This window comes from Periplaneta americana, chromosome 14, assembly GCF_040183065.1.
Source record: "Periplaneta americana isolate PAMFEO1 chromosome 14, P.americana_PAMFEO1_priV1, whole genome shotgun sequence".
Classification (NCBI taxonomy): Eukaryota; Metazoa; Arthropoda; class Insecta; order Blattodea; family Blattidae; genus Periplaneta; species Periplaneta americana.
Genome location: NC_091130.1, coordinates 149,794,398 through 149,820,451, shown reverse-complemented (window position 1 = coordinate 149,820,451; position 26,054 = coordinate 149,794,398). Strand labels below are relative to the sequence as shown.

General features: G+C 36.5%; 6 non-coding genes across 6 annotated transcripts; 5 read left to right on the top strand and 1 right to left on the bottom strand.

Annotated features, from left to right (window-relative positions):
• The first annotated feature begins 15,296 nt into the window (after window positions 1-15,296).
• TRNAD-GUC (transfer RNA aspartic acid (anticodon GUC)) lies at window positions 15,297-15,368 on the top strand. The gene has a single exon. It is a non-coding gene; the product is annotated as a tRNA-Asp (tRNA).
• Window positions 15,369-15,451: 83 nt separating this feature from the next.
• Window positions 15,452-15,523, top strand: TRNAD-GUC (transfer RNA aspartic acid (anticodon GUC)). Its single transcript has one exon. It is a non-coding gene; the product is annotated as a tRNA-Asp (tRNA).
• Window positions 15,524-16,009: 486 nt separating this feature from the next.
• TRNAG-GCC (transfer RNA glycine (anticodon GCC)) lies at window positions 16,010-16,080 on the bottom strand. Its single transcript has one exon. It is a non-coding gene; the product is annotated as a tRNA-Gly (tRNA).
• Window positions 16,081-20,926: 4,846 nt separating this feature from the next.
• On the top strand, window positions 20,927-20,997 carry TRNAG-GCC (transfer RNA glycine (anticodon GCC)). The gene has a single exon. It is a non-coding gene; the product is annotated as a tRNA-Gly (tRNA).
• Window positions 20,998-21,964: 967 nt separating this feature from the next.
• TRNAG-GCC (transfer RNA glycine (anticodon GCC)) lies at window positions 21,965-22,035 on the top strand. The gene has a single exon. It is a non-coding gene; the product is annotated as a tRNA-Gly (tRNA).
• Window positions 22,036-23,380: 1,345 nt separating this feature from the next.
• On the top strand, window positions 23,381-23,451 carry TRNAG-GCC (transfer RNA glycine (anticodon GCC)). Its single transcript has one exon. It is a non-coding gene; the product is annotated as a tRNA-Gly (tRNA).
• The last annotated feature ends 2,603 nt before the right edge of the window (window positions 23,452-26,054 follow it).

The following is a 26,054-nucleotide window of genomic DNA, read 5'->3' as shown; positions in this document are numbered from 1 at the left end:
TACCTTATCTTCCAATGTAGTTTCAACAAAACACAATTTTTATTGTCTGTTACCATAACAATAGGTTACAAACATTTCTTTCAAGTGCTGAAAAGTGAATCTTCTTCTATTGTCTCTGAGGATAGATTTATACTGACTAAAAGAGCGTTCGACGTCACAAGAAGTAACTGGTACATAATTCAATTTCACAATGTCTGCTGGGGATAAGTCCAAGTTAATCTTCACTGTTGATTCACCACTCATCACAGCAACAACCTTTTGTAGTTCTTCATATCCAGGGTTTTTTGAAAGTACAGTGTCCACCTTAGCTCTTACTGCATCTGCAACTTTACCTCTACCACGATTCAGTTGTTCCACAGTACTATTTATAATTTCAAAACTTTCAGATAGTGAAAGGTGCCTATTTTGGAGACTTTTGAGCGTTTTTATGATGCATGAAAATGTATGCTGAATGTGAGCTAAGTCATTCTTCACACTTATGTCACAGGTAACTGTTTTCGCAGTATCAATTGAGACTGCATCTTCAGAGTCCAATGCAAGGAGAACATTGTTAATAGAGTCTATATGTTCGGCATAATATTCAACTGCTTCTAGCCATGTACCCCATCTAGTTAAAATTGGCTTTGGTGGCAATGGAATTTCAGGGTACATTTCTTTCAACACGTTAACTCTACTGGGAGCTTTGAGAAATACTTTTTTCACTGATGAAATCAACAAATCTACTTTAGGGAAATTGTCTCTGACCACTTCTGCCACACGATGAAATGCATGCGCCACACAAGTAAAATGAGTCAATTTAGGATATACAACAGATAATGCTTGTCCAGCTTTGACCATATAAGGGGCAGCATCGCTAATAAAGAATAACACATTATCGTACATAATACCCTTTGGCCACAGGATACCCATAGCTTCGTTGAACAGTTTAACTATAGTTTTGTTATTGCACTTTTCTAGAACATCACAATGTAAGAGAATTCGTTCAGAATATTGTTCACTTAACAAACCGATAACTACATTACCAACAAGTCTACCTTCTTTGTCGGGAGTCTCATCAATGGAAACCCAAATTGAACTATCTTTAATTTCATCTCTTATCTTCTGTATTGTCTCATCGTAGATGGATGGAGCATACGTCTTCCTAAGTGTTGACTCATCCGGGATTGTATGTTGAGTATATTTTTCAAGGAATTCCCTGAAGACCTTATTCTTTAGTTTGTAGAGAGGAATATCAGCAGAGATGAGAGAACGGCACAGGTCGATGTTAAACTCAGATCTTACATTCGATGTTGTTGGTTGTGTTAAAAACAATTGTCTCTGCTTGGAATTTAGTTGTTTGTTGGCCTGATGTTTACTAGTTGTAATGTGTTGTTGCACCAGGAACTTTTGTGTAGATGATACTGCACACTGACACAAATTACAAAATAATATTTTATTGTCAGTTGATAAACCATCTTCTTTAAATTCTGAAATGTAACTTGTTAGTTTTGATTTTAAATTGACTGAATGACGTACTTTTGGCATATTTACCGTCTTTATAGTATGATTTACAAAACTGAACCTATGTGTACTCTGACTGGCATTTAACTGTTGAGCTGCACAACTGAAGTCTGTTAAAAATTTTAAATTAAATTAATACAGTTTTGTAACTTACTTTCCCATTGTTGATAGGACTGCTAATTTTCAAATAACTCTGATGTTAAAGGGATTACTGAACATGTGTTTAAATCTCTATTGTTGAAATGTATTTTTAAAAGTTAATGGAATTTTGTTTTGTTTTATTGTTAAACCTAATATAATATGGACTGTTTTATATGAAATATGGAAAATATATGGAAATTAACGAAAATATGTACTAAACTCTAAAATATGGAAAATTATGGAAAATAAAAGTAGGATTTTTCAACCCTACACATTGTGAAACATAAAGATAATGCAAAATATAAATTATATTAGCTTTATAAGTAAATATGTATTTACATATAAATCCTTTCCCTGCTTATTAGCATGCCGAATCGTCTCCTCGAATATAATGTTGATGAGGTCATTATTAAAGAACAATTTTTAAAATTGAGAATTATTATCAGAAACAATGTTAAAATTTCAGGTAATGGGGACCTCCGAGGTGCAGAAGAAATGGTGCCAGATGTCTTCTATTCAAACCACTGTTGAAAAGACGCGACATCAACTGATCTGAATTTGTTTGTTGGTCTATAACTTCGTCTTCTGATACCGATGTTTCATTTCCTAATTTTCTACAGGAATATATTCCTGATCAAAAGTTTCGGAATCACTAACTTGATCCATCTTTACACAAAACAGCACAAAAACAATAAGCACAAACAGAAACCGCCAAAACTAGCATCTACTCGCTACTGTGTGTGAATGCTATATGAGCATAGAATTCCACTCGCAAGGAAGAAGTACAAAAAACACCACCAGATATAGCAATATCACTAACTTCTGTAGCCATCTAGTGAGGAAAAGGTTAGTGAAAGAATGGAAACGTATATAATCGGAATATAATCCTTAGCAGCGAAAATGGAACTCAAACGAGTTAACTCGGGTTAATAAAATTTGACACAAGTTAGCAACCCGAGTTAACTCGGGTTAATCAGGAAAGTGGTTAATAGTTACAATTTACAACCCTTATAAGAAAAACAAGCATGAAAAAAGACATACGGATACTAAAAATGTTTCAGTTTCAGGCTGTTTCGATGCCGACCAGTAGCGCAGATATTTTAACTGTGAAGAATAAATATTTACAACAAAAACACAGCAGAATGTAAGCTACTTTCATCATTGCCCGGTTATATTTTATTGGACTATCAAACAAATTAATTATGAGTAGATCTAGGAAATTGGTTCCCAGAATATTGCATTCCAGTTAAAATAGACCGGTGTAAACACTGTGTGTGAGAGCCGAAGGTCGCCGTCCGATGTTCACTCAGTCAGCATGAACTTCACTATGGTCCGTCCTCGGAGTCTGTGGAGTAGAAAAACGAAACAAGATCTCTGCGCAAGTGGTATGTGGGACGGATAGGGCCAATGACTGCTCTGAGGGGAGGTATTGCTTGAACGAAGCGAGCAATCGCTTGCAGGATGGGATAATTTCTACCTGAACTCTACTCTACCTTCTACCATGAGCATCTTACCCCTTAGGTCCGATTGTATAAACCATTTAATCTTAGATCAGAGATTAAATTGATCCTCGTTCTAGCTGAACTTGGAATTTTGTGTTGTATAAAGTCTAATTTGAGATTAATTTGTCTTAAACTAAAGTAAAATTTGACTGAAGAAATTTCTCCGATTAAGTTAGATGATCCAAGTTCAGTTATTTCTTTTCTGTTTGAAATACACGAGTGGCAGATTGTACAAAAAGAATAACCATTATTATTAATATTAATAGACAGGATAGGTACACTTATACATATATATATATATATATATATATTTTTATTTCTTGCTGCCTCAATACAAAACATTCTTATATTTTATAAGGCTCTATCGTGTTCAGCAGTATCAAATAACATAACCTATAATTATATTATGTTTATAACAACCATTATTTATTAATGGTTATGATAGATCATTCATAAATGTTCAATTAACTGTATTACTAAGCGAAAATTGTCGCTTTATAAAGCTTTATTATGTTTAGCAGTATCAAACACCATAACATGATAACAATTTGGAGAACGGTCAACCTTCTTATTATTGTCCGCCATTATTTACAATGCACAAAACAAACCAGTGTCTCCAACAGTGTGTACGGAAAGTCGCCAAAAAGTAGTTGGAAAGTCGCTAGATTTCTCATTATCAACAAAGATATATAAAATTTTGTCATTATGGGGCACTAAAAAGGTCGCTAAATCCCTATTTAAGCAATATAAAAGTTAAAAGAAATCGTCGTTGAAAAAGAGTTAAAGTCGCTAAATTGGCAACACTGAACAAACCTGTACAACATGATCCGTGCATCACATACTTCACCTGTTTATGCGATGTTGCCAAATCCTTTTCACGTGAACTTAGATTGCATTTGAACCAAGGTAATTTGATCGCGGAAAAGTTTTATACAATAGAAGTATCTGAACACGGTACACTTTACGATTTTCGATCAAAGTTGATCTTTAGTCAGGGAGGTTTATACAATTGGGCCTTAGTGGACTCGAACTGATGCTGTCCGTAGTACATTCCGGCACAGATAGACTCCGCCCTCGTATGTGCGAAGCTAACTTCATAGATTTCTGGGACGGACCATAATTGTCCAACAGGAGGTGGATTGGGACAATACTACTTGAGAGTTTTATTTTCATCTAGCACCAATATTAGCTACATTTCTACCGCTACTCATTCAGAAAATATAGACTAATTCACTGAAACCACCACCACGACTTTTGGGACACAGTGCATTTCAATTGAATATAAATACTGTGACAGCGACGTGAGATTCGAACTCACGACCAGCGTCCCGCAAGAAAGCAGATCGCGCGGGGACGGCGCGCGGCGGAGAGAAGTAATGGGAAAGGGCCTACGCGGCGAGAGAGTGGAGAGAGAGTGCGCGCGCATCTGGTGCTGGTAGAGAGGAGAGGGCTCTGGATTTTTCTGGAGTGCCATCTCTAGAGACGCGTGGAACTTTCGAGGCTACGTCGCTGTGGTTATAAATTACGGACGCGAAGGAACGACAGCAGTTTTCAGTTGATTAGTCAGCCAGTCAGTGAGAAAGCCAGAGCAAGCAAGCCAGTCTTGTGTACCGGAGTTCGACTCGAGTGTGCGTCCGCAACTGTATCAGCATCCGAAGGCCTGAGTTCGAGTGCAGTGGACAGCAGTTGGAGGGACCTGAGTTCGAGTGCAGTGGACCGCAGTTGGAGGGACCTGAGTTCGAGTACAGTGAACTGTCTCTGAAGGTCTGTGGTTCGAGATACTATGAACTCGAGTGACTGAGATAGAAGAACTGTGAACTGAGAACTGATAGTTCTGATTTGTAAATAGTGCTTTGTAAATATTAGTTAAGATTAACAGTTCATTGTTGTTCGTACTAGTCCAAGTAAATTGTCATTGTCGTCAGTGGAATGCTATAACGAATACTGTGTTGAGTGAAAATCCAATTGTTGACGAGAGCGTTTAAGGCGAATTGTAGAAAGGAATTATTGTTGGAAGAATAAAATCCTGTTGTGAGTTAAAAAAATAAGTCACAATACGTACTTGAAATATCCTTGCAATATTACATCCATTTCGTTTAACATTGGGTATTTTGTACAATTGCCGATCTCGTCCGTTATCCACCTTCAGGAACACTTCAATCAATGCCTTTCATATGCCTAAATGTTGTAGGGTAAAGTTGCCTATTCCTGTGATACCCCTAATCCCGTGATACTTTTTAAAAATTGAATGTCAGTCAAAGCTTTGCCGTTCGACCATAGCGCCAGACATCTTTCTCGAAATAGTGCATCTTTCGCCTACTTTTGAGACATCGGTTAACTTCCTAGCTAGATACCCAATCCCGTGACATTCAGTGAAAAAAACGTATCACGGAATTAGGCAACCTTACCCTACTGTTCTCCAACCACGAGAAACTCTCTGCGGAATGAAACGCAGCGGGGTAATGCTGTGAATGAATGTTGATGTCATAAGGTATCATAACGTCACACACGTGGGTACTCGTATCTCTATTGGCTAGCTCTCACAGCACAAACAATAACATTAATACACACATGTTTATACTATCCTAGTTACAAAATTAGATCACTGTTAATCTCCTGGTCTTTTAATCCCTCCATACAGGAAATAACGTTATGCAGGATAGCGCATGGTTTTTAAACTGATGTTATAACGATAATATTATCTATCTACTTCGCTCCAATAGATGACACAATAGTAAGCACATTCCTTTCACGGTTGATCTCCTGGTTGGAGAACAGTGCATAGGTTTGTCAACTTTTCTTGAAGACAATACTGAAGACTAAAGAATGGACAACATTTCGCATAAACACTTAGAAATTATTAAATTAAATTATTAAAACAACGTTGTTCTACATTTTTGGAGCTAGACTTAAATTAAGAGTATTTTGAGACAGATTTTGTCTCGCGTAATAGCTTCCTTACCATCTGCTATAGATTAAAAAATTAAATTGGTGTACAGTAGGCTTATATGGATCTCGCTGATGCGATTTTGTTGTTTAAATGTGTGCGCATGGTAAGACTCAGAGTTAAAGTAGTTTAATAAGTCTGGCAATGAGTCCCCAAAACATTGTTTGTGAAGTGGACTGCAGTTTTCAGTTCTGATTTGATTACATTTCTCGTGGTCCTATTTCGAACATCTGTCCAATTATTATTGTTCATCAGATAAAACACCCTCTTTGTATGAGCATTATTACTTGGTATGCTTAAAACAAAACTCGCCAATTTTTTCAAATTTTTAACATTAACATGGTTCGATTTTCAACGCGTGAGCACTAAAACCGATTTCTGGGAAGCATACCTTCTATAAAGAATGCACATACTCGTATTAATGCATGTCTTGAACAACAAAATTCGTTACATAAATAATCATCTTCATTCACGGGGAAATCAAATTCTTAGAATAATGATTTTTACACTAAGTTATGCAAAAATAATGGCGAAAAATGCTCGAAGGGGAGGAAAATACGTGACCCGAGAGACTGTTAAAATTGAAGGGTAAATACGGGAGGGTTGGCAACATTAGTTGTACTTCTGTTGTCTTTCCTCTGTTTTTCGGAGAGTTCCAAAACATTGACTTCTAGAAACAGTTGCAGCCTGAATCGAAACGTTGGCTCACAAAGACTTCTTCCCGTTAACCATGGAATTTGGTGGGGTGACTAACAGCTGGCCAATATACGTAGGTTACATCAGTGTTATCCTCACAAAACTCCTACGCCAAATGCTTGAAGTTAACACTATTCTTTCCCTTTCCATTGCGTTTACATTTCTCGCAGAACCTTGGCAGTAGTTTACGGACTGTATTTATTCCTGATACTTTCGAAACTGACACATGAACGTGGGATCAGCTCGACGCCGGGCATCAACTTAAGACAATATTGAACAACCCGACAACAGCGAGACAAGCATTGCAACGAAGCCCATGCACACAAATTCCACAATTTGGGACATCTGGCCGATATCGACGGCTAACCGCTAGGATCCAGAATACAAAGCAGAGGTTAAATTAAAAATACAATATGATTGCGGAGAGAATACGGAACAATGATAAATTTAAAAATAAAATACAATTTGATTTCGGAGAAACATGAGATGAAAGTATGTACACTGATGAGTAATGAAATGAAGTAAAATAGTAATATACGTTACAAGAGCGGTATTTTGACGTTTTCATGTTCGAGAAAAAGATTGAAAAAGCGAAACGTAGTTGAGCTTTTTTAATTTACGAGAACATGAAAACAAACATACCGCTCTGTATCGTACATTATTTTGTGCGAAGATCGTTTATTACATACATGAAAGACGAATTTCTAATTAGTTGCAATGAAATCTCCATCTTGGTTTCTGTTTAATGACGGCAACTTCGGAACACCAAAATATCTTTCTTCAACATTGTTGCTATAAAATGTTTTCTATGTTTACTATACTCCAGCAGGCCGTGATATAGTCTGTCTTTTTTCCCCAGTCTATAAATGCGAACTTAAAACAAACGGTAAGGTTATGTAATGATTTATTTTTCATTTTAATATTTTAACAATATTATTTATATAACATATTGCAGTAATAACATCGGCATCTGGAATCTTGTTGATTTTTTCACGGCTTCCTTAATGTTACTTGTATCAGGAATGCAATAAGTTTCGTGGAGTAGTAGACTTTACTTAATTTTTGCAAATATTTAAAAACAATAATTAACATTGCAATTTAGGTGAAATTGCAGTGGTAAGTTTCCAATTTATAATTATTACTGTGTTAAACGTCTCTAAAAATAATATGTTAAAAGCCTAAAGCACTAAAATGAATGTCGCGCTTAAGCGGTAAGAAGAAAGAAATTGTTATGTGTGTTACGTTGGGAATACTGAATGTGGTATTTCACACTTACCGCGTATTGGTTCTGTGCGGAAAACAAGCAAATACGCACGATCTCACACAAAAAAAAATTACATAGTATTATACAAGTGATTGTGTAAAATGGATAATGAATCTCTCAATACCATTAGACAAATTTTGTTAATGTCCTCATTAGAAAATTTAAGAGAAAGGAGAATGGTTTTGGTTAACTTAAATGAAGTTCCCCTAGCGCCAAAAAGAAGTTCTTTCACTTCCCATGTATGTATGTATTTATTTACACTGCAAGTGGGCAAGCACCCAGTGGCAGTGGTATACACAATACAAACAATACACAATAAAATGATAAACAATACACAATAAAATTTACAGTACACAATACAATTTTACAATACATATATAATTTTATACACAATACAATAAGAATACACAATACAATTTAACACAATAATAATAAAACATAAATAAAATACCTAATTTTACAATACAACCTACATAATTATCTATAGGTCCTACATAAGTTTCAATAGTCTTTCACTTTACTCTTATCTCACTCCCTGTAGTGACACTATGACGCATTTCACTGACACTTTGGCACACATTTCACTGACACTCTATAACACATTTCACTGACACTATAGGACACATTTCATTGACACTATAAATTATCACTGATCGGAACTATTCACTGCACTGTAAAACCATAACTTCACTGACTCACCTCGCTTCACTGATACAACAGTTCAAATAAGTCAAATAATTACACCCTTATGCATACTTATAAACAGAACTACATTTAAACTAAACATTTCTAGTCTAAGGCCCTCTTACACGCTATTTTTAAATAATTTACAATTCAAACCAAGGAAGTAACTCGTCAGGCTAGATAAATACATGTCACCTTAAAAAATAAAATGTTAAATGTCACCTTAATTTTAATTTGCACTTGATACACAACTTTTTAAGTTATTCTTGAATCTCCTTAAGGAAGGATAGCCCTCAAAGACCGCTGCAGGTAGGTCATTCCAATCATTTATAGTTCTATTTAATTATGTATTAATATTCACTTTGTATCTCTCACTGAAGTGAGGAATACATGGGTTGTAAATAGACTTCCAAATTGGCATAATTCCAAATAACAAAAACCGATAGAATAAAATTTACACCTTTAAATCCATTTGAAAAAACAAATGCTGACACTAAGTCAAGACTTAGGAGAGCCTTTTAAATAAATTTACACAGTTATATATAGGCTTGAAAAGGGTAAATAAAAACGTGAATAAAGCAAGTTAAAATCTTAAAAAATAGACTTAGGACACTTTGGAATCCATCTCTTCAATTAGAACTGACTCTATTACTGACAACTGCAGTTTCCTTGTTCCACCGTTCATAAACGTTTATGTGTGCGTGTAAACCCCAACTGTTATATCACATTAAACCAAACGATTGTGTGCTTAGAAGACGGTTTTGTGATCAAATGTTACTAAAATGAAGGAAGATGGAGATTTTCTCAATTCTATGCTTCACCGACAAAGCAACATTCTATCTGAATGGTACTGTGAACAGATATAACTGTATAATCTGTTGAAGCCAATCGCCTCACCAAATCATTAAACACCAAAGAGATACAGAAAAAAATCGCTGAAGATAGTATCGGAGATTCAATCATTCAATTGAATTTCTTGTTTGTGTTGCGAATAAAATCTGTCGATTAGTTCCTATTCTATCAGCACGCAATCCACCCAATAATACACAGTTAGAATTAGATGATCAACTAGAAATTATAACAGTATATACACCCAAACTACTGCAGCAAAGAAAATAATAATAACCCCAGTTCAAAAGAAATAAAACCGGTGATAATAAAGTGGTAAATATTAAGAGTGGAGGAGTGTTTCGGTTATACAGCCGGGTCGATTGATGCCACTTAGGTAGCTTATTGCTCTGGTGGCTGCAATATATTTCCTCCAGGTTTCTTTAGCTACTTCGGTCCAGAAGAGTTTGGAGGTGAGATTCCGCTGGAGTGGAAGTTGAGTGTTGGCTATTGTGATTGGGTTGTTCTGGAGGACCCGAGTCCGGAGTTTTGGGCGGAAGACGCATATCTGTGTTTTATCTGTGTTGACTGTGATCCGCCACGTGTTGGTCCAATTTAGACACTGCCTGAGTGTTGCGTTTAGTAACTTCCTAGCGGAGGGGAGTCGGGGGTGTGTAGCCCAATATGCGACGTCGTCTGCATATTGTGCCAGTCCTACTAGCGGGTTATTAGGGAGGGGAATATCTGCCACATAGATGTTATACAGAGTGGGAGATATGACACTGCCTTGGGGGACTCCAGCTTCTATTCGGAAGGTCCGAGAAAAGTGACACGAAGTTGTTTACGGATGTTACTGGATTAATGGTTCCAATATCGTTGACATTAATTGATAAGTGGCGAAGGCTGTCAGTAATATCGGCTTGAAGGTTCCTAGTTTGATTAATATAAGGTTTGTCTTCTTTAACTAATAATCTGCACACATTAAGATGTTGGAGAAAAGCTTCCCACTGTGCTTTAAAAATTCCAAATCCTCTCAAATTTCGAGGTGCATGTAGCATTATATCAGGTACATCTGTCGGTAAGCCAACGATTACCTTGACAGAACTACGGATAAGTTTATCAATATCATTAAGAAATTTTAATTTAAGATCCTTTAACAGTGCACATTGAAATGGATAAATTATTTTCCTTTCTCCTGAAAAATGACTTACAGTTTTGTTGGTTATATCCTTACTCCGGGAAGGTCTGCAATTACAGAATAAAGACCAAATTAAACGTCCTATATCTGACTTCGGCTTAACAAAATAATGATCACAGATAAAGCACAATGTAAAAAGTCTGGCAAGAAACATGACTACCAAAAATAACAGTCCATTACAGTTTGGAATCCAGCCTCTGAATTCAGATCTGTTTCAAGTTGCATTACGAAGTCGTCATTGTGTTCTGAAATAACTCGGACGTTGTGCATGTGTCTGCTGGCTCTGTTGGAAATAGTATCAGCAGTACAAGGCTCGTTCGTATCTGTTTAATTGCCGCAGTTACTCACACATTGAGTGAAAAGCCACAGCTCTAAAAGATGGCGTGCACAGAAATAACTTGTAAGTAATCCACAACAACTTACAAGCTCCCACACACAAAGACCGAATGCCACATTTCTATTCTAAAATAGCAAACTCCATCATATTCTTGTCGCTGCTATTTATATAAGCATACAACTACAACTATCGAATTAACTTCCGGGATGCAAACCTGTCAATTATACAGCATGTTAACAAAATTACTTACAACCAGTGTTGCCAACAATTTTCGTCTCAGAGTCAAATGTCGCTGAAAAAAGTCGCTAAATTCAATTTACAAGTAAAAAGAAAAGTGTATCTGAAGAAACGGGTAAGATTAACAACACAAAAATGTATCGTAACTTTTAGAGATGTAACTCAACCATATCCTTCATTGCTACTCTAATTGCTGACGTGGAAGACAAAGACTGATATAGCCCGGAAGTGGTATTCACTATTTGCAGTCTTCCGCATTACGCTTTCAGGATATTTAGTATTATTAAGGTACAGGGACATAATTTTATTTTTACTTCAATTTTTATTGTGCCTGAGTTTTTTAATGTACTTCACTCCCACCCCTTCTACTAATGAAGTTCAACCGTCCTCCACACAGATCCAAGACCACATATACAGTCATAGTAGCTTTACGTTCAGAGTAAACAATACCTTCCAAAAATATGTTCCCGTTTTCCTGTGACGAAAGAGCTTTCAATATTGAATCATTTTCGCACAGGTACTGTCGTCCATTTGCCTACGTCGCATCCCGGTTTCCCCCACCAGCTTTTATTCGCCTTCTGTAAAGGCTAGTGGCTGGGCTGTCTTAGCTCTTTTCTGAAAACATTAATTTCTGTTAGTAATTGGACATCTACGTAATATTACTGTATACAACTGTTTAAAATAACTTAAATAAAAGGGCCTCGTTGTGTAATTAACTGTCACGTGATTTTCCCCCTTTCTACGATCCTGCGACATAACAACTTTGACGGAAGAAGATAGCATGTCTGAGTAATTTTATCTTTTCGGATCGGGCAGAAGTGAAGATTGCTTTTACAGTACGTAAAATACTCTTTTATAGAGTAGGTACAGAATTATTTCAACATGAGTTACTAGTACGAAGGACGAAACTGGTAATTGGAATTAGGTACAATCGTCTATAGTGTGATAATATGCACATTAGAACTGAAGTCTGTATCGAAATGAATGGCCACCATTTTCAAGAATGTGTTTAAATATTCATATTATGATTATTTTTCAATTTAACTTCATTCTCTACAGTGTACAGCTAATGTGCTGTAGACAGTATAATATGCACTGGATAATGACTACGTCTGCATGGACAGCTCAGTTAGTGAGTAAAACACTCATTGTTAATACTGTACTGTATTTTCATTAAACAAAAACCTAATGAAAGTTATCAAACTCAAAATCGCGATATTTCCTAGTTTACGTAAATGATGAACTACTTTTCTTCCCTCCTATACCTAGTAAAGTGATTTGTTTGTATTTTACGCCAGTATCATCGAAATCCAGTCGTGTTTCCGGTCTCAACCGTTGATTCAAAGGTATAGCCAGATTAATATTAAAAATGTTAGTAAAAATAAAATGATGTCCCTGTATAAATCATCCATATTCTTCATTGGTACTCTAATTGCTGACGTGGAAGACAAAGACTGATATAGCCCGGAAGTGGTATTCAGTATTTTCAGTCTTCCGCAAGACACTTTCAGGATATTTAGTATTAGTAACTCGTTTTTTTCCGAAGGTGTTCCTGGCGTGAGGTATAGCACTAGCTATTTTGATATGAATTCTGTTGCGTAGTTTTGACTGAACTTGTTTTTTTTTTCAGTTGCTTGTAGAGAAAGAAATTTCATTAAACATCCTTTACAAACTTAAAGACCGTACTGCGCTGTTGGAGGACGTTTCGTTGGAAATTTGCAGCATTGAAACGTTATTCGTTAAGTGTTCTGAAAGTTGCAATCATCGCCATATTATTAGTGTTGCATTAAAATACGAATTCTGACGTACCAACGTCAGCATCAATTTCGGATGGTTTTTGCTTGAGCTGAAAAATGTCTTAGGGATTATTCTAGCCGTCAGCGTCAAATTTCAAGACATGTAATCCATCACTAACCACAAATACTTCAGCAATAGCCCCCACACCTCTTGTCCTTCAAGAACCTATTACTTCTCCTTTCCTACTTATGATCTTAGGTGACTACTAAATGGTGAATTTCCGTGTCATAACATTTTAGAGGAATATTCTAAGCGCATTAGAATTTGTTCCTAACGTCACGAAAGCAACATGCCCATTATTAGCACATAGGCTTGTCTCTCTTGCACCAGGGGAGTTAGGATACATTTTCAATAACAGCCTAGTTAGGGGGCACGGGAGAGTTCCGCTGGAATATACAAAAAATATTGTTACTAGGCTAGCGATTCGAATCACCTGATTCTGAATAACAGGGAGCTTATGGAGAAAGGTACTACCGTGAACCCCTATACAGGTGCGGACAGGCTATGACAGAGCGAATGAGGGCTTTATAGATGGTAAATCCTACTTCCAGGTTGTCAGAATGTGCAATTATCAGTTACTTACAAAGAAAGGATAGGATATGATCTCGGAAGGTGAGACGAGAGTCCATGATGATCCCTAGGTTCATCCACGGAATTTCTTGGCCGAAAAGTGTGGTGATGCCCTCGCGAAGAGGGCAGTGTCGTCTTTATAAATGTACAGATAACTTCTTCTTGCGTGGATGTAGCGAAAGTCGAAGTGAGTGATGAAAACATTAAACGGTAGGGTCCCAATGACAGACCCCTGAGGGACTCCTGCTCAGATTTCACTAGGAGTGGAGAAACTACTACCTACTCTGGACTTGAATTTACGCCCTCCGGGTTATTGTGACTACCATTACTTCTGGAACTTCCATGTCCAGTAACTTAACCAGTAACCTCTCGCGCTAAATCTTGTCGAAAGCCAGCTCAATTTATTTTTGTTAGTGTGTGAAAGCACATTTTGAAGTTTGGGCCTTCCTTTTCGCTCTGTAGAATTACTTCTACCGATTTTCTGTAATCTGGCTGACCTGAATTTAAAAAAGCCTGTCCACACAAATCATTACTAAAGTGTCTTAAGAGGAAACATCAATAATATTTATTCGAGAGCTAAAGCTTGGTGCAGAAATGTAATTACCACATCCACATTATCGCTTTCTCATCACAGACGAAGTGCATCAAGCTATTTGGCGATCATCCGAATTCAAAGTGGACTTCGAGCGGTATAGGTCTGCTTCCAACTAGTCTAGTGGCCTGCATACTGAAGAGTTCGAGATCTACTGGCTTCATTACTTATACTAGTGTTTGTTCTTTGTCTGTTTATCCATTTGCCGTAACTGTATAAAAATAGTGGTGACGTCCAAAATATACAAGTGCATTATAACTAGAGCACGGATTTTATGTAATTACATATTTTAATGCTACATATTTATGTACGAATAAAAGACAAATGTTGATGAGATACATAATATGTAGGAATCTTGTGTATAAATTTTATTCTACATTTTTTTTTTACATATTTGGTAACATATCATATATTTCACACCATACTACATAATTTTACATATTTTTATGCTCGACCATGCCGAAATGTAGTAATTATACATCTGGTAGTAGCCTTTTAATGCATGTCATTAAAGTCCACCTATTCATTGAAGTTCAGGTTTTCGATTATTCTCGGATATGCAATCGAAAGATAACTAGGGAAACGTCACGGAGGCTGGAAATCCAATACTATCGCAGAAGGTTATGTTCTGTTACTATAATAATTAGCGTTAATTGTAAATAATATTCAAATAAATTCAATTTGTCATCTCGTTTTTCAATTCTAAATCAATTTCCAGGTTATACCAAAATTAGTTCATGTTATTCTCTACATCGAGGTCAATGACATTATTGTTCCTCGGAAAAAATCAATACTTTCGCGTCTGCGCACATCTCACACGAGCTATGCACAAGGTCATTTCCGATCTTGAGTCAGATACAATTATCCAATACTGTATAAATTGGAAAGCCCTAATCCTTCACACACTATCAACTCTCCAGTCGGCATTACCGATCGAATACCAGCGGACAGAATAATTAATAAGCGTACTCAGACAAGATATTAAGCGCGAGTCATTCGTCAGTCCTCGGTAGTATAGTGGTCAGTATCCCCGCCTGTCACGCGGGAGACCGGGGTTCGATTCCCCGCCGGGGAGTTAATATTTTTTAATTTCATAAAATGACAGAATAATGAATAAGCGTACTCAGATAAACGTATTAAGCGAAAAGCATTTGCTAGTTCTCGGTAGTATAGTGGTCAGTATCCCCGCCTGTCACGCGGGAGACCGGGGTTCGATTCCCCGCCGGGGAGTTAATATTTTTTAATTTCATAAAATGACAGAATAATGAATAAGCGTACTCAGATAAACGTATTAAGCGAAAAGCATTTGCTAGTTCTCGGTAGTATAGTGGTCAGTATCCCCGCCTGTCACGCGGGAGACCGGGGTTCGATTCCCCGCCGGAGAGGTGATTTTTTTTTTAATTTCATACAATGTCATAGGCAGAATATTAATTTTTCATTAATTTGGTAGTTCAGCTGTTATTCCAGTATTGTCATCATTAGCATAGTTGAAAGTTTCTTCAGAGTTAACCTAAGATTGTTCACTGATGGTGTGCAGCTTCAATTTGTTGTTCTTTGCTATTAAATCATTTTCTTCATTTTCGTTGTGTTACGGCTTGCAAAATAATATTATTTAACAATAAGTAGGATATTTATGATAAATTGAAAACGTGCTCATAAATGTGTTAACACTATGGTCAGTGAAGAAACGTCGATTTTAATTTTTAATTAAAAGAGTGCATCGGCCGGGAATCGAACCCGGGCCGCCCGCGTGGCAGGCGAGCATTCTACCACTGAACCACCGATGCGACGAGAGATTTCGTCAAATAATCAGTCTCCTATATCTTAATTTTAATTAATTCGTTCAGAAAATAATAGAAAGCTTCGTATTGGTATATACATTTCTCTCTTTTTGCCTTTCTCCTTTATCTGTTTGTCTATGTTTACTTTCTTGGCTGTCTTTTTTACTTATTTAATTCTCTATTCCTCTCCTCGTTTTCCTCTGTCTAAGTCAGGTGTCGTCAACCGACCGCACAGTAGCTGCACAATGCACAAGTCTACAAGTAAATCACTCGCTGTGAAGAATCAGGGAAGGGATGATAGTTGAAACCGGGTCAGTGGCGGTTTACCAGTACGTCATTCAAGAGTTGTCCGCATCCCTTATACTCTTATAGCCTATTGGTTATGCACCATTCCATGTGTTTCTATTTGAAACATACGTAATAAAATTTATCCTAGAACGTAAAGAATTTAAAACATGAAATCATTCATTTTTTCTTGCAAATTAGTAAACAAACCGAGCACATTAAATATGCTGAAATTAGCCAATAATACAATGAGTTTAACGACCCATTTTGTTCCTAAAGCTAGAAACAGTTTCTTCAATTTTATGTTTAACATAAATTATTCCTTCTTTCAACAACCGTGAACTAAATTATTACAGGAAAATAAAGGCCACAAATACATTCAATACTTATTCTCCATCAAACTACAGTCTATATAAGATAATTGTTTTCCTGTACAGTATGCCTAATAAACATTTTTCCTTTCTAAAAACATAGTAAGTGCCAAATGAGCTTATTAAACCTCTTTAAGATAACGAATTGCAAAAATTAGTTACTTTTGTACCGATACAGTTAAGGAAAGAATGTTTAATATTTAGTTTATTATTGTTATCATTATTATTATTATTATTATTATTATTATTATTATTATTACTATTAATATAATACACATTACTTATTAGTAATTTTTGGATGAGGGTAGTTCGTTCTTCTCCCTTATATTTTTCATAATCATTTCAGTGATAGGACGAATAATATCGTTGTGAGTTGAAATTCCTTCTGTTATTCAGAACTTAACCACAAACCAAACACGTGGGCACTACCGACTTTTCAGCTAATAGAAATTACTCTTCCCATAATAACTAATTCAATGGCGTGGATGGCCTATCCCTTCTTCTGACATTTCTGGTCCGCCACTGTGTACTACAGAGAACAAACTGTGTCCGTGCGCCTGCGCAGACATCGCTACACAGGAAACGAGGCGCTGCACGTAACTATTGCCACGGTCAGTTGAGGACACTTGGTCTAAATAGTTTAAAATATTTGAATCTTCCCAATTCAGTAATGAAAGCATAACGTTACAATATGCAATAGTAACTGAGCAACTAATGCCTTGAAGACATGCCTTCTACAAATATTGTTACATAACTAATCCTTAGCGATGCTTTAAGCTTAATCTATAAAGAGTGCAATTAATAATAATAATAATAATAATAATAATAATAATAATAATAATAATAATAATAATAATAATAAACAATTTGTACAGCGGCACCCAACTGCAAAAATAATAATTATATTAATAATACAGTACCTCTAACGGAACAAACATATACTAAAATGAACAATGTAATCGATTGATGGAGAGGAAGGTTTCACGACAGACGTAAGGATAATTTTCTGTTACTGCTGCAAAAAAATATGTAAGTTGTATGAAATAATATATTTCTGTTTTCATATTTCTCGCAATTTTCAAGTATGAAATAGCGAAATCATTGAATCAAGCATACATGGAATTAGTTAGTGGGGTTTTAAAAGGACGCGTCAGTTACTATGGTTATTTGCGCCCTTATCTAAAATTTTTTGCAAAAAAAAAAATCAAAACAAAGCATGCATGGATCATGTGGAGCCTGCGGATTTTATTAATGCATTTTTTTCCCTCGACATAAAAAATGAAGTGTGAATTCTTTCTCGTTTTATGTCTACAATAAATACTGATACAAAAATGCTGATCGTATCAACACAGTCTACTATATACAGTCGCGAAGCTCAATACATAGTAAATATGCAAACATTAGATAGTTGCTCATCACTAAGATCGCTAATATCGCCTCATTACAGGCAATGCAAAATAGTACCGTCACAGTCTATTGTTTCTAGCACCCTCAAAATTCAAGCTTCGTGACTGTATATACTAGACTGTGGTATCAAGACGAATACAACAATACCAGCATTGTAGCAGGAGATTCGCTAAGATCCCTACATGTAGCTTTATGAAGATGTGGAGAAGAAATGCAATAGCTTTAGCGGAATTAGTAAGGTTCGATTCTACTTGTAGGCCCTAAGCAAGGGATCCGAGTTCAAATTTCTACTAGTTAAAATGGAAACTACAGAGTGAACGGTAAGAAATGTCATTAATTTCATGGTGTTATTCTTTAAGATATTTAAAACAAAGAGAGTTAATTTTGATCATTTTTGCTTTCTTTTTTAGACAAAAATTATTTTATAAGAAATATTTCACAGCGTGTTTTGGGAAAGCTATTGATTTAATTCCCAATGTGATCAGTGAATTTAAAAAAGCAGTGGAGGCCTAACACTGTAAAATTCCTTTGCACAACGAATAGTTACTTTTGTTCTGATCAAATTTCTGATCGTATAAAGGACAAAACTAGAATTCTTTCAATCATTTATCATAATGCACTGTTCAGCCACGTCAAAATCGAACTATGTTATTCTATCAATCACTTTGGGAGATGCCAAGTTTTAGAATGCTTCAGAGTAGGCCCATGGATAAATATATAATAGGATGCGAAACTGCGGTCAGCACCATCTGGATTTGGGGGTCTGAAATAAGGTGATCAGCGTCCAACGTCGTAGGTGGTGAACATTAGAACTACGTGTTGGGTACATTACCCAGAGTTCTTTATTTCTCCGTTCGAGATATTGCTGTACTGGAGAGTCGAGGAGCCGAGATGGCGGACAGAAACTTGCTAATAAGTGAACATAAAGTGATACGTGTGTATAAGCAGTGTATGTTAAACAGTGATGTTTATGAACGTTGTAAAAATAGTGTTGTTGAATGTATTGTAAAGTAATAGTAATATAATAAATTGAACTATCTAAGTAGTTCTTGCAGACTTTTCCATTGTGCTCTACAATAAATACCCAAAGAATACAGTCCCAATTATCTAACCTTTTGCTTTATTTTTTGTCTCTGTCTGGTTATATTTTAATCGGGTAGTGTAAAACACATCGTCTCTTTTATCTTCCTGTTGGCTCCGGTAAGAATTTTCAGTAGAATATGCTGTGAGGAATAAAAATGTAAACGTTTTATTTTAAATTGAGTTAGTTTTGAATATCGATGAGGGTGGGAGGGAATACTTTCTGCACAGTTTAACATTTTCGTCACCAGATGCGGTGCTAAATGCATGGAGTAATTACTCTTTTCGCTACTTGGTGCGCTGCTAGATGTAATAACGCCCCTCCCACAAACAGATGGCAGCAAGATCAATTTCTACAACAGCGCCTCTAGTATGTGTTACGGGAAACTCAGTATGTTTCGCATCCTATTATATATATTCATTCCGTGAGAAATAGAGCTTTTCAACGATTCATGTTCCTATATCCCATCTTCAAGAGCTCAATACCAACAAAAACCAAATTACAACTGTACATATCCGTCATCAGATCACTCATGATGTATGCATGTGAAGCATGGTCTCACGCCCACCCCCGCCATCTTCGAAGACTCGACGGTATCCAACGTGCAGTATGCAGAACTATCACTGGAGCAGATTACCACATCCGGAATACCCAACTGTACAGAGACCTCAACATCAGTTTATTTAGTGACTACGTTCGAACGTTACGGAAAAATTATCTGGAAAAGCTACATTCTCACATCAACCCTCTCATGCACGAATTAACTCAGTGATCACCCTCCACCAGCTACACTCAGCTCACCTATCTCCATCACTGATGAAGATAAAAGGAAGATGAAAACGTCAATGTAACATAATCATATTTCTCCACACGACTGCGAAAGGCAAGGGTCCATAAGAGACCTGGAACTTATTGTAGCAGGCATATAAAGTGCCTATTATATATTTATCCATAGTAGGCTTATGTGGTTACCAGATTACGTTTCAATCACTTTGTTTCAGTAACATTGCTACAACATTTTCGTTGCTGTGTACATTGTCGGTATAGCTATGATCGGAATTGTGTTCAGGGACTGTTTACATTGCGTTAAAAACTCTTAAGTTTTTGAGCCATTAAATTTCGTCGTGAAACGTAAATCTAGCGCGACAGAGCGTTGGATTCCTTTGTTTTTAGCTTATTTTTACAAAAAGCAAAGTAGAGGGCTTTCGAAGTTGGTTAAGAGTTGGTTTTTTCTTGTATTTTTTTTTTCTCTGAAGGGGAAATGGCATATTTTGTGTCTCATTATTTTTCTGTGCGATCTCCTGCCTTATAATGTGACAAGGACTACTATGATATTTATTCTTACATTGCGTCCTATTAGCTATAATGAAACATCAATTCCGTCTTACTAGTGAAATGGAACCTTGCACTAATAGAAAATCAGTGTGTAACGTCCTAGGTAATGACATAGGCCTATATGGAAACTAAGCAACCAACCATAATATGTTGCAGACTTAAGCAGACTCATTAATTTTTAATGCATCGTAAGACTAATAAAAAGTGAAAATAAAGGTAACAAAATAGGAACAAGCAAGTAATTCCTACAACATATCCATTACATAGCCAGTAAAATTCCTTCAGCAGCAGGATTAAACCTACAAATTATTAAGTATGTAAATAAGCATAACTGACTACGTACATAAAGTGACTTGAAAGGAAAATCGTATAAGCATCGGTGGTTCAGTGGTAGAATGCTCGCCTGCCACGCGGGCGGCCCGGGTTCGATTCCCGGCCGATGCAATTTTGTCGTATTCGAAACATCGATTAAGGTAATTTTTTCTCCTTCTTCTTCTTAATCCGCTCCTCTAGTACACTGACGTTTGAAGACATCTGATCCTACTAATCGATAGTGGTCGATAATTTGTTGGTGTAAGTGTGGATTCATTAGTTATTACTTCTATGAATAGATGGCGAAGATAATAGTTACCTGCAAATCAAGATTTTCAGGATCGGTGTCGGTTAGAGTTCCCGAGTAGCTCAGTGGTAGAGCGTTGGTACGTTAAACCAAAGGTCCCGGGTTCGATACCCGGCTCCGGAACAATTTTTCCCTCGAAATTATTCAAATCAACTTTACAGGGAGTTATACCTGAAAATCTTGATTTGCATAATACACGTCACTGTTCGTTAACAGAAAACCACAATTTAAGTCACACGGAGTTAGTGTGCACTCGAAGTTGGTTGCTTGACGGTTGTCAGCCCACTTTGAGGTCTGTGGATATAGAGGGAAAAATTGGATCGGTGTCGGTTAGAGTTCCCGAGTAGCTCAGTGGTAGAGCGTTGGTACGTTAAACTAAAGGTCCCGGGTTTGATACCCGGCTCCGGAACAATTTTTCCCTCGAAATTATTCATAATAGTTACTGTTGTCAATCGTAGATATTCATGTCCACATTATAGAATTCAATTTTTCATCCCACTCTACTGATTGTGAAACAACATTTGCTTTAGTTGGAAATCGCTGATATTGTCAATTATGAGAATAATTTTTGCTTATTCTACATAATCATTTTCCCTGGCACTTTTTAACGGCCCCAATGATGGTTCCACCAATTGACAACTTGAGAACTATTTCAGTGTACACCGGCGACTGATAGTGATCGATAATTTGTTCGTATAAGTGTAACTTTTTTAGATATTGTTTCTACAAATAGCTGGCGAAGACGAGACAATTGGTACGTAGATAGAGTAACTTGAAACAAAATTAATATAAGCATCGGTGGTTCAGTGGTAGAATGCTCGCCTGCCACGCGGGCGGCCCGGGTTCGATTCCCGGCCGATGCAATTTTGTCGTATTCGTAACATCTATTAAAGTAATTTCTTCTTCTTCTTCTTCTTCTTCTTCTTCTTCTTCTTCTTCTTAATCCGCTCCTCTAGTACACTGACGTTAAAAGATATCTGATCATAGTGATCGATAATTTTTTGTGGCACTTTATATGCCTGTTACAATAAGTTCCAGGTCTCTTATGGACCCTTGCCTTTCGCAGTCGTGTAGAGAAATATGACTATGATTTGTTGATGTAAGTGTGGATTCTTTAGTTATTACTTCTATGAACAGATGGAAAAGATAATAGTCACTGTTGTCAATCGTAGATATTCATACCCGCATTATAGAATTCAATTTTTCACCCCACTCTGCTGATTGTAAAACAACATTCGCTTTAGTTCGAAATCTCTGATATTGTCAATTCTGAGAATAATTTATGCTTGTTCTACATAATCATTTCCTCTGGCACTTTTCAACGGCCCCAATGATGGTGCCACCTATTGAGAACTCTTTCAAAGTCTGTGAATTTTTTATATCTTTGGTTCTGACTTATCCCGTGTTGGAAAGTTCGCTCACACGATCATAAACTCGTAGATCGGATATCTTTGAACATCAGTGTACACCGGCGTTCAAAGATACCTGACTGATAGTGATCGATAATTTGTTCGTATAAGTGTAACTTTTTTTTTAGATAGTGCTTCTACGAATAGCTGGCGAAGATGAGACAGTCTGTACAGAGTCACTTGAAACAAAACTAAACGACATTTCATACAAGTTGAGAAGATGCGAAAGCATTTCTTTCCCCTTCTACTTGCCCTGAGTTCGTTAGTAACAGTGCGGTAGCTGTTACCTCTTATATCTGCAATCCCCAAGTTGCACCCACAAGAAAATAAAAGTAGGCCTACATAAGTGAATATAAAATACAAAACACAGATGTTTGACAATTACATGGTTGAGTATATTTTAGTGCCGTTCTTACAATATTTTTAACTAATAATTACAGTAAGGAATATTAGTTTATTATAGAGTCAGGGGGAGTGACACACTGCAGATGGTCCCAGTGTGTGTGTTGTACAATAGCAACTAGCGGTGGAGAAAACATTTATCTTCTGCTCTCAGTAGCTTTTTAATATGCCAATTGATATAAACAGCAATAAAATGAAATATAAACGCTTAGTATAGGCTTTCGAAATATAGGTAATCAGTAAACATTTTCAATAATATAATTATTTTTCACTATGTTGAAAATCAATTAGACGAATGTTAGTAAGATCGATAGTAGCATCTTCCTCTTCACTGATTGTTGAGTGTGTGAGTAGAGGAGATGACCTATCAATCCAACTGAAATAGAAATTAGCACAAGCATCGGTGGTTCAGTGGTAGAATGCTCGCCTGCCACGCGGGCGGCCCGGGTTCGATTCCCGGCCGATGCAGTTTTGTCGTAGTATTCGAAACATCGATTAAGGTAATTTCTTCTTTTTTTTTCTTCTTAATCCGCTCTTCTAGTACACCGCCGTTCAAAGATACCTGACTGATAGTGATCAATTATTTGTTCGTATAAGTGTAACTCATTATATATTTGATGCAATGGCAGAATTTGGAATCCCTAGAAAGTTAATTGCCTTAACCAAGATGACCTTAATGAATACACAAAATAAAGTTAAAATACAGAATAAATTATCAGAAAAGTTCATAACTCATAATGGAATTAGACAGGGTGACTCCTTATCAACACTCTTATTTAATATTGGTCTAGAGCGAGTTATTAGAAAGATTGCCATTAATCCAGGGGGAACCATATTTAATAGAATGTTTCAATACTTTGCTTTTGCTGATGATGTAGCTGTATTTGCACGGAATGTGTCATCCTTAGATGATGTCCTCAAACAGATACATAATGAGACAAATGCTTCAAATTTAAATATTAACAGAACAAAGACAAAGTATATGAATAACATAACCACGAGAGACAATACTGTAAAAACTGTTGTCTTAAATGAGGTTACTTTTGAGAAAGTGTCAAGGTTCCGATATCTCGGCTCGATAGTCACCGAGGATAACAACATATTAACTGAGATCAAGGATAAAATAGCCATTGGCAATCGAAGCCTCAGAGCATTAGATAAAATTATAAGAACCAGATATATCTCCAAAAAAAATGAAGGTGAGAATTTATAAAACAATTATTAAACCTACAGTGACTTTTGGAAGCGAAACCTGGACTCTACCTGAACGGGCAATAACCATCTTAAATACGTGGGAAAGGAAAATTTTAAGAAAAATTTATGGCCCTATTTATGATAAGGTAGAGTGGAGAATTAGGATCAATTCTGAACTACAAAAACTATATAAAGATTCAAGTTTTGTCACTGATATAAAAATTAGACGGCTGGAGTGGCTGGGCCACATTATCAGAATGGACAATAATAATATTCCTAAAAGATTACTAGATGCCACGCTAAGTGGTAAAAGAAGAGCAGGAAGACCTAAACTACGATGGTTGGATGATGTTCAGGATGATCTAGTTAAAGCAGGAATTAAGAGATGGAGACGGAGAGCCCTAGAGAGGGAAGATTGGGCGGCAATTCTTAAGGAGGTCAAGGCTAAACTAAAAGGGCTGTATGACCACAGATGATGATGATGATGATGATGATGATGATGATGATAAGTGTAACTTTTTTAGATATTGTTTCTACGAACAGCTGACGAAGATGAGACAGTCACTGTTGCCAATAGTACATAAATATACCCGTATTATAAAATTCAAAATTTCATCACGCTCTAATGATTGTAAAACGGACTAGATTTAACGGTAAACCGCAGATATTGTCAATTATGAGAATAATTCATACCTAATCTATATCATGATTTCCCCCACACTTTTTTAACCGTCTCCATTTGTTATATCTTTGGTTCTGACATCCCGTGGATATAAAGTTCGCTTAAGGCTGGTTCACAATAAACCGGAAACAAGAATCGGAACGAAAACGAAAACGGTAAAATTGTTAAAATATGTACAATTAAATGTGAGCATTCACAATTAACGAAAAGCTTGCCGGAGCCCGGGATCGGGAACGGAGAGTTGGCCAAGTTTCAACTTCGGCGTTCACGTTTCCGATCACAGCCCACTAGATTCATTCTATTGCCATCTAAAAGCTATTTTGTCATCGTATATTTTGTAGTAAGAAGACCGTGACAAAACCTATGCATTATTTTGTTCTGTGCTGTGCATCATGGAGCAAGTTTCATTTGATGAGATTCTAATATTGAGTGTTGAGGAAAATCCTCACGTTTACGATAAGCGGCGCGTCTCGTATAAAGATGAGACAATGGAGGAGAATACGTGGCTTTCAATAGCTGCATCTTTGAACACCGATAGGAAGTGAATCATATTTCATTACTGTATTGGTTGTATTACACATTACATATTCATGCTTCAATTCAATAACTACTGTTGTGTTCATTTTTGTTCTATTACAAATGTTTCTTCTCTAATTATTTTACGTTATTGTAGACTTAAAATAGGTTGTGATAATACAGTTGCATGGGTATATTTATAGTACCGTACCTAATGAAATGTTTCAGTTGGAATTTCGAAGTTGGTTAACCTGTGTTTATGTTGGCTGCCTTGTACTCATGAGAGAACGCCATTGGTCAATTATACACAAATAACATCAGAATGCGTAATATCGACTTTACATATCGTTATTGACATACATATCGATATGCATAGTCGTCTACGTTCTCGGTTTATTGTGAATCAAACATTTTCATATTCAAGTCCTCTGCTTCTCGTTTTCATTCTGGTTCTCTTTCCCGGTTTATTGTGAATCAGCCTTTACACAGTCAGAGAAATGCAGTCAGATATCGTTTATATCTTTTCGGTGTCGAGAATACAAGAGATTTCCATCTACTATCCACAGTTAAGGTGACTGCTTATCTCACAGATAGTCCCCTCTTCTGTAGTGCCTCTCTAATTCCATTTTCCCAAAGGTAATTTTTACAGGTTATTATTGTAAAAGCAAAGTAAACAAGT